This window comes from Vespa crabro, chromosome 19 (assembly GCF_910589235.1).
Source record: "Vespa crabro chromosome 19, iyVesCrab1.2, whole genome shotgun sequence".
NCBI classification, from domain to species: domain Eukaryota; kingdom Metazoa; phylum Arthropoda; class Insecta; order Hymenoptera; family Vespidae; genus Vespa; species Vespa crabro.
The window spans coordinates 1,254,232-1,267,500 of NC_060973.1; the positions used below are offsets into that span (position 1 = coordinate 1,254,232).

The window sequence follows — 13,269 nt, forward strand, 5'->3', positions numbered from 1 at the left end:
ACGCGTATGCTAATGAAGACTCCTCTATCGTTTTCTCTCTCTCTTTCTCTCTTTCTCTCTGTCTCTCTCTCTCTCTTTCTCTAACGTTTCACGCACGCGTTTTACAATAAGAGAGTGCGAGTTTTGGCTCGTTCGTAATAACGAGTGTAGAACCGATTAGCTTGGCGAACCCTTCCTACCTTCGAACACAACAGAGAATATTCCTCAATGTCGTACCGGTGCCGATGAAGACCTCATCGAAAGGGTTGCGTCTATCTTCCGTCTTTCTTTATGTGTATATATATATATATATGTATCTTATATATTCTTTATATATGTATATGTGTATATATATTATATATTCTCTACATATATATATATATATATATATATATATATATATCTTTCTCTCTTTCAGCGAACCTTAACTGCAAGCAGTTGCATCGATATACAGGGTGTTTCTGAATTAAAAGTTAATAAGGATTATAGTTAATAATGGATTTATATTGCTCAGAAGATAATTTAAATAAATCAATAATTTGGGAAAGGGAGAGTCGATTAATTTTTAACGATTGATTCTTTCGAAAGGTAACCTTGAGATTATATCTACGTACTGTCATTAAAGTTTCTCCGCCCCACCCCCCCCCCATTACGTTTACGAGATCTAAAATTCTATATTAAGAAACACCCTATATATAACATCGAAGAAGTCTTACTCTCACCTTCGACCGTGGTGATCGGTCAAAGTGCGAAATCCTTATAATAACTTGAAACTCGTTGGGAACGTTAATTAGATGTCATGTATACTCTCTCTCTCTCTCTCTCTCTCTCTCTCTCTCTCTCTCTCTCTCTTTCTCTCTCTCTCTATCTCTATCTCTATCTCTCTCTTTCTACTCGATTTTTTATAAGTTATATGTTACTCCAAAAACATCAAGACAAAAGAAAAAAAGGAAGAAGGTACAATGTCTGATGATCGAATAGAAAAGAAAAAAGTGAAAAAAAAATGTACTTTTTGGATAGAATACTCGTTAATTACAGGTGAGTTATATCGAAGATGACGTATGTATTTACGAAGAAAATACAAGGTAAATCGAGTCCGTGTACACGAAGTTTGGCCGTAATTACGAATAAAAGTTTCAATTAACTCTCGCGAGCTTTTAAACGTGGCTACATTCTCGTTTCATGATTCATAGGCCATATAATCGCGCGGAGACTTCACCGATGATGATGATAATGATGATGATGATGATGATGATGATGATGATGATGATGATGATGATGATGACGACGATGGTGATGCTGATCGGCGAACGAGATATCGTTGTAAGATAAGACATTGAAAACGAAAAAGAGAAGAGAAATAGTGAGAGAGAGAAAGAGAAAGAGAGAGAGAGAACACAGTGATGACAGTGAGAAGAAGAAGAAGAAGAAGAAGAAGAAGAAGAAGAAGAGGAGAAAGAGGAAGAGGAGGAGGAGGAGGAGGAGGAGGAGGAGGAGGAGGAGGAAGAAGAAGAAGGCGAACACCTTTCACTTTGTTTTCTCATACAGAACATTACGTTCGAACACGATACGGACTCAACAATAAAACAGGATCCGTCCTTATCTTTTTCTTCTTTTTTTTTTTTTTTTTTTTAATTATTATCATCATTACCTTGTATTTATTTATTTATTCATTCATTCAATCATTCACTCATTCATTTGTTTTTTTATTTCTTCGTGCATCTTTCCTCCTTTCTCTTCTTCTTTTTTCTTTTTTTTTTTTATATTTCTTTTCATTTTCTTCCTCCGCTCTTTTCATAAACCTCAATATCGGCCACCTGAATTTTCACGTGGCCGCGCGAACTTTCCTCAACGATGATAAAATACGAGCCTCTCCTTCGGTGGATCGTAAGAGACGACGACGACGACGACGACGACGACGACGACAACGACGACGACGACGACGACGTTGTCGTCGTTTAAAGGAACGTCGCAAATCAAAAGAGGAAAATCGTCTTCTCGCCCGGTCACAGGTAAGCACTTTAACTTTTGTTATTTATCACCATCTCGATCGAGCGATACATTATCGGACGAAAAATCATTCGGTAGGCCTTCTTCTCTTCTTTTTCTTTTTTCTCTTTCCCTCCCCCCCTCTCTTCAAACGTTCCTCCTTTCTTTCATTTTTTAAACGTGCCGACGCTTAATTATCGAAAATAATATAGCTATATATGTATGTATATATATATGTGTGTGTGTGTATGCGTGTAGTATATAATTTATACACGTAAATGTATCTACGTAAATATATTATTTTCATTAATCTGCAATGAAACTTACTACAATAATGAAAAAAAAAATTATATTTACAAAGATAAACACGAATCATCGGAAAGCTTTATCGAAAGAATTCATCGATCTATCCATTGGATATGCCATTGCTATAACACGTCACTCGGATGCTCTTTCTTCCCTCTCTCTCTCTCTCTCTCTCTCTCGCTCGCTGGCTCTTTCTTTCTTTCTCTTTCTGTCGGATGCAAAGAGGAACGAACGCTCGACGAGACGTTAACGAGCGACGCGACCCGTAATGAGATTACTTTGCGTAAATCACGAAAATGGTCGTCGTTGTCCTCCTCAACGTCCTCCGTAAACGTTGCCTATACACGTATTACGTATGTTCGATGATTTTTCCCTCTTTCTCGTGTGCTTTGACATATGGTCGACGCTTAACCCTAACCGTTCCTTACCGTACGAGTACTCAACTTCCTATTTATCGAAGTTTCGACGAGGTTTCTTTCAAATTTAATACAATTTTTCTTTTCTCTTCTTTTCTTTTCTTTTCTTTTCTTTTCTTTCATTTTTTCTTTCTTTCTTTTTTCATCCTCTATCTTCGCGATCCATCATACGTTTCATTTAACATACTTAAAAAATAAATATCTATCTAACTTTGCAATCTATAAAATATTATATATGTATATATATATATATATATATATATATATATATATAAATAACTATAGTATACGTGTACAATGGATATGTAGTTATATCAATATAAATATTTTATAAAACTACAGATGAACATAAATAAGTAAAAACGTATCGTAATTTAATTATAATTTTGTTTCCAAATATGAAAAAACAGCTGGATCATATATGGGAGGGCAAAATAAAAATTCACATGCCGTGAAACGCCGAGAGCGGTACAAAAAAAAAAAAAAAAAGAAGAAAAAGAAAAAAAAATGGGAAGAAAGAAACATGGCGATCGTTTCGAAAAGATCATTACGGACGTCGGATCAGAAACGGACAGAAAAAAAAAAATGAAGAAAAAAGAGAAAAAAGAGAAAAAAACATAAAAAGAAAAAGTACGTGTAAGAAATGAAGAATATTATTAATAGATTCGATCGAAGATGCTGTACTTACTACTATTACTACTACTATTATTACTAGCACTACTACTACTACTACTACTACTGCTACTACTACTACTACTACAACTACTATCCGTAATATCACATGCATCCTCTAATCGAAACTCTAAGAGTAGAGTCCGTCGTGTTCCAGGATGCGTGGCTCGCACGCGACCTCGCTCGACCTACGTCGACCTCTCCCACATTACCTCGTCCACGCACCTCTTTGGATATGAAGCTGGAGAAACTTCTGGATGTCCTCCGGGTACTGGATTACCCCACGAACGTTCGTCCTATTATCGTCAAATTATCCTCCCTCCTTCTTCCCTACCCCTCCTTCACTATTCCTTCCTCCCTCTCTCCGCCTCTTCACCCCTCCAACATCCCCCTCCGATCCCTCTCGAGTTCCCTACTCTTCCTCGTGTTTCTTCAAGAATGAGGACGAGAACGGTCGTTTATTCTTCGCGTTTAAAATCGAAACTGTCTGTCTGTACATCTTTCTCTCTCTCTCTCTCTCTCTCTCCCCCCCCCTCTCTCTTTCTCTCTCTCTCTTTCCTCAGATTCCTACTAATACACGACATGTTTTTTAAATAACAATTCGTCATTTTCCAAGTACGGACAAAGATCACGGAAATTCCATGGACATACATAAAAAAAAATTATATATATGTGTGTGTGTGTATGTAAGTATGTATATATATATATATATATATATACGTAGACTCTCATCGTGGATATCTCTCTTAACATAATATGGTCGAAGGATGGCTGACAGACAGGTGAGCACGGGTGAACAAGGTGAAAGTAACATAAAGTCCAGAGAGAAGAGTAACTCGTTGATGGGCGCTCATCCTTTTCTCTTCTCTATCTTAACGATCTTCCCCTACTTCAACCGATCGTAGGCATTATTCCTTGAAAACTTCCAACGCACGACGAAAGTACGTACGTACATACGTACGTTGATTTTTTTTTTTTTTTTTTTGTACGAATGAAGAAGAAACGGAAAAAGAGAAAAAAGAGAAAAAAAAGAGAGAGAGAGAGAGGGGCGAAAGGGAGAAAAAAAAATAAGAAAGTGTAAAAAAAGAGAAAAAGGATCGTCAAAAGTGACACGACGACGGATTACGCTCTTAACCGATTTTTTATTTCCTTTTCCTTTTTTTTTTCTCCCTTTCTTTTTTCCTTTCTTTCTTTTCTTTTCTTTTTCTTTTTTTTTTCTTTTTTTTTCTTTTCTCTTCTTTTTCATCCTCTTCTTCATTCTCAATGGCTTAACAAGAAATTAAACTCTCGAATGGTGTTTTTTTTCTTCGTAATCGTTTGTAGTAACTACTGTCGTTCGGGCTACGAATGCGAGGAACATTTTTTTTCATCGTCTTTTTCTTCTTCTTTTATACGAAAGAGAAGGTGCCGGTATCAAGGTCGATGATGATTCGACAACGATATCCGCGTCTATTATTAATGCTTGTCCGATGTAATGCACAAACAAGATCTCGACCTCAGAACTGACCCGAGTAATTGAAAGAGGTGGCCGCGAAACGAGCGACTGACCACAAGGCACATCTCTAACTCTCTTACGTTTACCATATGTGATACATATATATATATATATATATATATATATATATATATATATATATATATACATACATACTTATACATACATACATATATATGAGTGTGTGTGTGTATCTCTATACGGAATGCATCAAATATACATCTTTCTGTGAATTTTTTTTGGCGTCGTGTCGAACAACCCCCATACCACTAACAAAAACAGGAAGTAATTTATTGAATCTTATCAGTATCTAAAATTTGATATATATTCGTGTTCAATTTTTATGCAAGTTTCAATCGAAGGATCGATGTTGTCTATGGATGTCGAGAATGGACAGAACGTAAAACGATAATATCATGGGACCACGAACGAAAGTATAGACTGTAGAGAAAGAAAAAGAGAGAGAGAGAGAGAGAGAGAGAGAGACAGAAAGAAAAAAAGAAAGAGAGAGAAAGAGAGAGAGAGAGAGAGAGAAGGAGAAGAAAACTAAATTAACGACTTGGCCCTAATTGCACGTTCAGAATTTTACGGCCGACCCTGTCTCGCGTCTTGTGTATCCGTGATGCGTAAGATTACAAATAACGTTTGGAGGGAGAGGAGATATAATTACTCTCGGCGTGGCCTCTCGCTCGGATGCGCGATAAAAAATCAGAATAAAACGGTGCCTTTATTAATTACGTATTACTTAATCGTTCCTCTTCATATAGAATGAGAAAGAGAGAAATAGAAAGAGAGAGAGAGAGAGAGAGAAAAGAATGAAAAACGCATGGCTTTTATTGTCTCCTTTTCTCTTTGGTATGATATAGTCAATGTACAGATTTACTATTAAACGATGAGATTGCTCGATACACAGAAACACGCGTTTATAATATCGTTACGAACGTTCACTTTTACGACGACAACGACGACGACTATGACGATGACGACCCTTGTCGACGATCGCGCAACGATGATACACACGCGACTTTATCTTTCTTTTTTCCCCTCGTCCTCTCTCCATCCCACCTTCTCATCCTCCTTCCTCCTTCCTCCCATTCTATCCTTCGCGTTAAACACACTTACGTCAAAGTTTCGAAACTTTTGCCCCGAATTAGCCGCGATTGTGTAGCCTCCCAAATATCTCTCGATTCGAAACCTATTCGAGAAAGGAGCTCGAATTGATCGTTTAACTTTAATTTATCGATTCCTTATAGTAGTAAATTTCCAAATCTTTTTTGGGATTAAAGAGAGAGAGAGAGAGAGAGAAGAAGAAGAAAAAGGAAGAAAAAATAAAAGAAGGTTGATCCGAATTTATATCGATCGATTTAAATAATTCATTTAATTTAACGAATTCTAATTATCGTCGATATATTATTATGATTATTTAATTCGAATTAATTTCGATTTATTTAATTTTAACGAATTCGCATTATCATCGATATATTATTATTACAATTATTATCATTATGAAAGTATCGATATCGTCGTTTAAAGAAGTAATTTGGATGTTTAACGTTGAATCGTAAAGCTCCTTCTGAGCTCCTTACCTACCTATCTGCCTGCCTGTCTGTCTGTCTGTCTGTCTGTCTGTCTGTCTGCCTAGTTACCTGCCTAGTTGTCTGTCTAGCTTATCGCACGATCGATTTATTCGTTATAATATCGATGCCGCCTTTGACATTTATAATTTTTCGTTCGACCTTCGGACGAATCGAGACAACACGACACGACACGACACGACGAATCGAAACGAGTTTTTTGGCGAGAGTCCTCTACGCTTTTTATCCTACGTCGCTTACCTCAAGAGAAAGGATTCAATATTTTTCTCTTTTTGATTATGCGTAAGAAACGACACTAGCACGCGTACGACTTTGTACCTGTACATACATATATACATACGTATGTACATGTGTACATGTTACTTGTACATATTTATATGTACCGGTAGGTAACAGTAAGACGCCGCTCATTTTTGATTATCGTCGTGGACATTTGAGGCGTCTCAAATTAATCCGAAGGATCCTTTACTCGACGAAGAATTCGATGATTTCAGAACTCGCGTCATCGTTTAACGGAATACCTGCAATCGATCATTTTATCATCACGACGAGTTTATATGTATTTAGACATAAATACGAACTTACATTATCACGAACGCAACTGCGATGTTATTTTTTAATTTTTTTTTTTTTTTTTTTAATTACGTCACTAATACTCCTCTATATTATGACCGATTGTAAAGAGATTTATTCGAAAAGAAATAGAAATTAGAAAAAGAAAAATATTATTTCGTTCGAACGAACGATTTTATAAGTACGACGATAAAATTGTATATCTCCCCGTAAGAGACTATCATTGGGAAAAAGATGGGGATGGGGAGGAGGAGAAGGATGGGAAGAGGAGGAGTGGAGGAGGGAAACCCTCAACGAGCCGTTTAAAACGAGATGAAGGTTAAGGAAGAAAATAAAAGATAAAAGGGAAAAAAAAAGAAAAATAAAAAAAAAGAGACTAGTCGAGGATACAAATTAGAGAAAGTCTATGCTATTTCCTATTTGAAGGTTGATCCTCGCTCGAGGCTCATCAAGAAGGGCTCTGAGGCCCATCGGCATATTAACGTGATATATATAGACGTACATACATAATAATATTCATATATTACAAGTATTACGTGAGATTGCACGAGAGGGGAAACGGGCATCAACCGTGTGAAAACAAGATATTTATTCTCACATTAATTATATCTAATGTTGAATTGAAGGTGAATCGTGTCGTACGATTTCGCAAGATGTCTCTCTTATACTCCTTTTTTTTTCTTATTTTCTTTTTCTTTTTTTTTTTGACTACGATATACATAAATCTCCCGTTAGATCGGCCAAATTAAAACCGTATAATACGACGTTTATTATATCGACGGGACCTCATTATTTTAATGACAAAAACTATAAGTTAAAGATACATAATGGAGGATATAATACATATATATATATATATATATACAATGTATGTGTGTGTGTCTGTGTGTATATATCTATAACCAACTTCATACTCCGTATATACACGTAATAACGACATTGTGATATTAGGATTTTCATTTAATGAGGAAAGTGAAAAAGAAAAGAGAGAGAGAGACAGAGAGGGAGAAAAAAAAAGTAACAAATCTTTATTAATTCGGGCTCGTCCGGGATTTGAACCCGGGACCTCTCGCACCCGAAGCGAGAATCATACCTCTAGACCAACGAGCCAACTTGTTTAATCATTTTCTACAAATGCAGAAATTTTTTTTCCAAATTTTCATCATTATTCTAATCGATAACAAAACGATGTGATCTCTCGTCCGATAGTTTTTAATGATCGACGAAAGAAGGAATTTAATGCGATTAAATTCAACAATGAATAAAGGGCAATAGGGAGACAGAGAGTGAAGGGGAGAAACAGTTTCCATTTTCTTGATCGCGTAATCTTAACTCGAGTAGTTTGGGAATTTTAATGAGTAGATAAGTAGGTAAATAGTTTGATAGATAAGTTTGTATTAGATAGATCCATAATAGGATATGTCTAATTGTTCGAAGGCATAATTAAAATATATTTATTTTTAACTATTAGGCCATTATATATATAAATCGTTCCGTTCGACGAGTAAAAGTCATTATGACTTGTGAACGTATTAGATCGTGGAAATTTGAAACAATAAGAAATTACTATTGGGAAAATACTAAGGTGATAAAACCTAAAGAAATAATTTGACGAATTTTAATAAATGACGTGATCGACGGCGTGAACGATATCCGGATGGATCCTGAAAGATTTTCTCGGAGGATCTATACTTACGTCGAAGGTGCCAGTGGCGACACCTGCCGGTTTAAATCCAACATTAAATATTTAAACGCGTCGCGTGCAGCCCGCCATCGACTTGCTCTTTCATGCGATATATCATCTACCATCTCGAACGGACCAGACCGGACCGGACCGTACCCATCGAGATAAAAATGATTGGTATCGTACGCGACGTATGGCCTACAACAAAGTTGAAGAAAGGTCAGGATGGAACGGATCGCAAAATTACTTTTCATCGAAGCCTTCGTAATTACCTATAAGGTATCCCTTTTGCCTTGTATGCAAAACCGAGTTTGAAATTTTCTTCTTATTCATTTCGCTCGGCCGACCACCGTGTCTGTTAAAAAGCCAACATGAGGAGGTCCTCTTCGTGAGATGAACTCTTACAACCGGAGGGATAAAAAAAAAAAATATATATATATATATATATATATATACACTTGGGTACGAAGAAAGAAAAGAAAACAATGAAAATGGTAGAAAAGAAAAGAAAGAAAAAAAAAATATCCGAGAAAAAGAAGGAAATATAGTTTTCGAAGAAAGACACATTATTTATATACTAACTTACGGTACTTTGATCCATCTAATGACGAACTCGTATCAATGCGAAAGATAGCGTCAAATGTAAATTTCTTTAATTACTATAGTAAACTATTACTATCTAAGATAGTAAGCATTATAATTCGTTTTATTAGATACTTTTTCGATCTTAGGCTAACTGTCGCAGCATTTTTTTCTCTTCCCCCCTCTCTCTCTTTCTCTCTCTCTCTCTCTGTCTTTCTATTTTAATCACATATACCTACGTGTCCTTTTCACCCTCATTATACTTAAAAAGAAATAAAAAAAAATAAAAAAGAAAAGAAAAAAGCGAATAAACGAAGGTACCTTAAGAGGAATGTTTTACTAGGGGACACATTTTACTGCATAGAAATTGAAAGTAAAAAATATACAACGTGATCTATCGTATGGACGAGAACGGTAAAGACTATAATCGATTGTAAAACAATAAAATTGAGACATCGGGGGACCCTTAATTTAGGGAATTTCAGTATTTAAAACATTTTTTAATTTTCTACGAAACGAACCTCCTACCATTGTAGCTTTTAATAAGTTTCCTAAATAACGTTATTCCGAATTGAAATAAAACACATAAAGTCTTTCAAAGTTGCAAATCATTTTTTACATTAGTTTTTTATATTTATATATATATATATTTTTTTTTTTAGTAATCCGTAATAATAACATTTCTCGAATTACCATTAATAATTTCGGCAAATGGATTATTCTGTCATAAATCGAGATATTTTTATTTTTCATTTTCCGCGTTCATATTTATTTTATATTTATAATAAATATTTTATTAACACCGATCGATCGATCAATTGGTCAATTTCAAATTTATCTTTAGATTATTTCGTTAAGAAATTTTTTTTTTTTTTTTTTTTTTTTTGATTTATTTTCGGCAATATTATCAACAAGGAATAAAGGAATATTTTTTTCTAAACATGCATATAAATAAATTTTTTGAAATTTACTTCGATCCTTTACGGTTTTGTCTCTCTCTCTCTCTCTCTCTCGTTCTCTCTCGCGTGCACGCAAACACGTTGTTTCGACAAATGACGCATTCTCAAAGATTAGAGTCGATTCGTCGAGTAAAAGCGTGCGACGAAGTCCCGGTTATCGTTTTAATACCTACATTTAGTTAATTACGGCTTCATCGCCGTGGGCCAAATCGCAATGAAACTCACGAACGTCGCTAATTACCACGAAAGCCCAGGGGCCTTTCTATCAAGTCGTTTTAAAATTTGATAGTAATTCCGTAGCGAAACTATCATGTAAAAAAAAAAAAAAAAAAGAAAAAAAGAAAAAAATATATATATATACACATATGAAAAATATATACACACACGAGAATATACATATTTAATATGTGTGTCAATTGTATAAATACGTCATATATGTTAAATAGATGTATAATATATTTATAAGAGAATTCCTTTAGATTTGTACAAATTTACGATAATTTCTTTCGAGGGAAGAAGAGAAAATAAACGAAGGAAAAAGAAAAAAAAAAAAAAAATAAATAAACGAACGAACGAATGAAATCGCAAAGCTAAAGTTTTCGATTAACTTTAAATTAATGGATAAAAATGGTTAAACGTTTAAAATTCGTTCATATAAAGACCGACATAATAATTAAGAATCTTTCGAAACTCATAAGACGAAAACGATGTCGACTGCTCGTTTGCAATAGTTCGAGATACGATTAAGAGGGGAAAAGAGAACTTCTTAGCGATTTGTAAGATAAACGCAGAGAAGTGAGGGAGAGGAGGTGAGCATTTAGGTGAAAGAGAAAAAAGAAGAAAAAAGTAAAAGAAAAGTAAAGAAAATGACAGAGGATACTTCGAAATTCGACGATGTATCCTCTTATCGTCATCTTATCGTTATGAATTCGTGATAACACGGTTGCACTTGGAGATATTACCGTCACGGTTCGAAACTTTCAGGGACGTAGAGAAGAGCGACGTAAGGAACATGTAATTAGGCCTGTTCGTTCGAATAAGAAACGTCGACGTATGACGTCGATCGAAAGAAACTTCTGACTTTATTAAATCCTGACCAACTCAACGCGTTCTTTCGAAAGAAGTCAGTTAGCTTATCTCGTGCGCGTGTCTCTTTGGAAATTCCAATCTATTTGGATTTCGTGCGACACGAAACTCGTCTACACGACAAAATAAAAGCCAAAAGAAAGTAAAAGAAAAAGGAAAGAGAAAAGTTTATACTATGATGGATTCGTCTACCAAGAATCAAATCGATTTCGATTCTGGTGATAACTAAGACGATAAGACGAACAAAACTTATACGACGAAGAAACGCATCACGTTACATAAAAGGACCTTAGGCAAGTCATTCCGTATAGCGTATGGAGGTCAAGCGTAATGCTTGCCAACGTACATATGAGACTTTCCCACGTTCCGTCTACCAAAACGTACACCCATGAAATTATTCCTCAACGACGTATCCGCGAGAAACCAATTTCTTCGAGAGAGGACGATGGGAGATTTATTCGTAGGAATAAACTAACCACGTTTCCTACGATCAACGGCGATCAAACAATTTTCTTACGAAATATTTCACGACGTCGGTAAAGAAGCAGAAAAAGGAAGAAAGAGTAAAGGTAAAAGAAAAAGGAACAACTTTTATCGAATTTCTATATCTATAAGTAATATAACAAACGGGAATGTCATTGATAATGACGAAAAACTAAGATGTCAGAGAAAAAATTAAAAAACCAAATATTAGAGTAAGTACAACGTAGTAAGATAAATTTTTTAGTAAATCAATAAATAATGAATGTTCTTTCGAAAAAAAAGATGTAATTAAAAAGGAAAAATAGAGAGAGAGAGAGAGAGAGAGAGAGAGAGAGAGAGAGAGAGAGAATCACGGCGATTACGTCTAGGAAGAAAAAAGATATAAAAAAAGAGAAATAGAAAAAGGGAAAGAGAAAGAGAAAGAGAAGGAGATAGAAAAGGATAGAAGAGGTAAGAAGAAGAAGGAGAGAGGGACAGCGCAACGAGGCCCCTCCCTTCTACCCCCTCTCCTAGCTAAAAGAGAGGATCCCTCCGGTGTGAGGTCCCCCACCAAAGCCACCGAGAGAGGACCTGCGGCCCACCTGTGCCCGCCGAGCGGATGGACCCTGCACGCTTCTCCGACTCGGCACACAGTGTGCCCATAAGGCCCATTCGAGCTATACTTACGAGAACGCGCGCGCGACCGGGAGCGAGCAAGCAAGCGAGCAAACGAACGAACAAGTAAGCAAACGAACGAACGAACGAACGAACGAACGAACGAACGAACGAGCGGGACAGCAGAAAATCATCAGAGGTGGGGGCCGATTCAAGAATCGACGTGGACACCCTCACCTTCCAAAGTCATTCACCTAACGGTCATCGTCGGATCGAGCATCTTCTTCTTCTTCTTCTTCTTCCTCTTCTTCTTCTTGTTGTTGTTGTTATTATTATTATTATTATTATTATTATTATTATTGTTGTTGTTGTTGTTGTTGTTATTGTTATTATTATTATTTTCAACGTCGTGTTTCCCTTTTTTTTTTTTTATTTTTACTACCATTTTTACTTTTCTTTCCGAACGTCAATGAATTTTTTCCCCTTCATTTAATTTCTTGATTCTTTCTTCTTCCTATTTTCTTTTTTTTTGTTTTTTTTTGTTCTTTTTTTGTTTGTTTTTTTTTTGTTTTTTTTTCTTAACCAACGAAAAACACGAGGGGAAAAAAAGAAGAAGAGGAGAGAACAGATAAAAAAAAACAGGAAGAAGAGGAGACGAGTGTCGAAACGGAGTGTGATATTGCGGGAGAGAGCGAGAAAAGGAAAAGGAAAACAAGAAAAAACAAGAAAAAGAAAGAACAAGGGAAAGACTTCGTTCGTTCGTTCGTTTCTCTTCTTATTTTTTTGTTTTTTTTTTTTTTTGTTTCTCCTTTTAATTCAATTTAATTTAATTTTATTTTTGTTCGTTCGCGTTCTC

The 13,269-nt window shown here is 35.6% G+C and overlaps 1 protein-coding gene and 1 non-coding gene across 4 annotated transcripts in view; one reads left to right on the forward strand and one right to left on the reverse strand.

Annotated features, from left to right (window-relative positions):
* Nucleotides 1-8,063: 8,063 nt before the first annotated feature.
* Trnap-cgg lies at nucleotides 8,064-8,135 on the reverse strand. The gene has a single exon. It is a non-coding gene; the product is annotated as a tRNA-Pro (tRNA).
* Nucleotides 8,136-12,464: 4,329 nt separating this feature from the next.
* LOC124430685 (knirps-related protein-like) overlaps nucleotides 12,465-13,269 on the forward strand; it is a 14,277-nt gene continuing 13,472 nt past the window's right edge. Inside the window, exon 1 of one of the 3 annotated variants that reach the window (XM_046977619.1) lies at nucleotides 12,465-12,539. The gene's annotated coding sequence lies outside the window, so the exon portion shown is untranslated. Of the gene's footprint in view, nucleotides 12,540-12,967; nucleotides 13,175-13,269 lie in introns of those variants that run through there. The other 2 variants (XM_046977617.1, XM_046977618.1) reach the window with 2 other exon arrangements.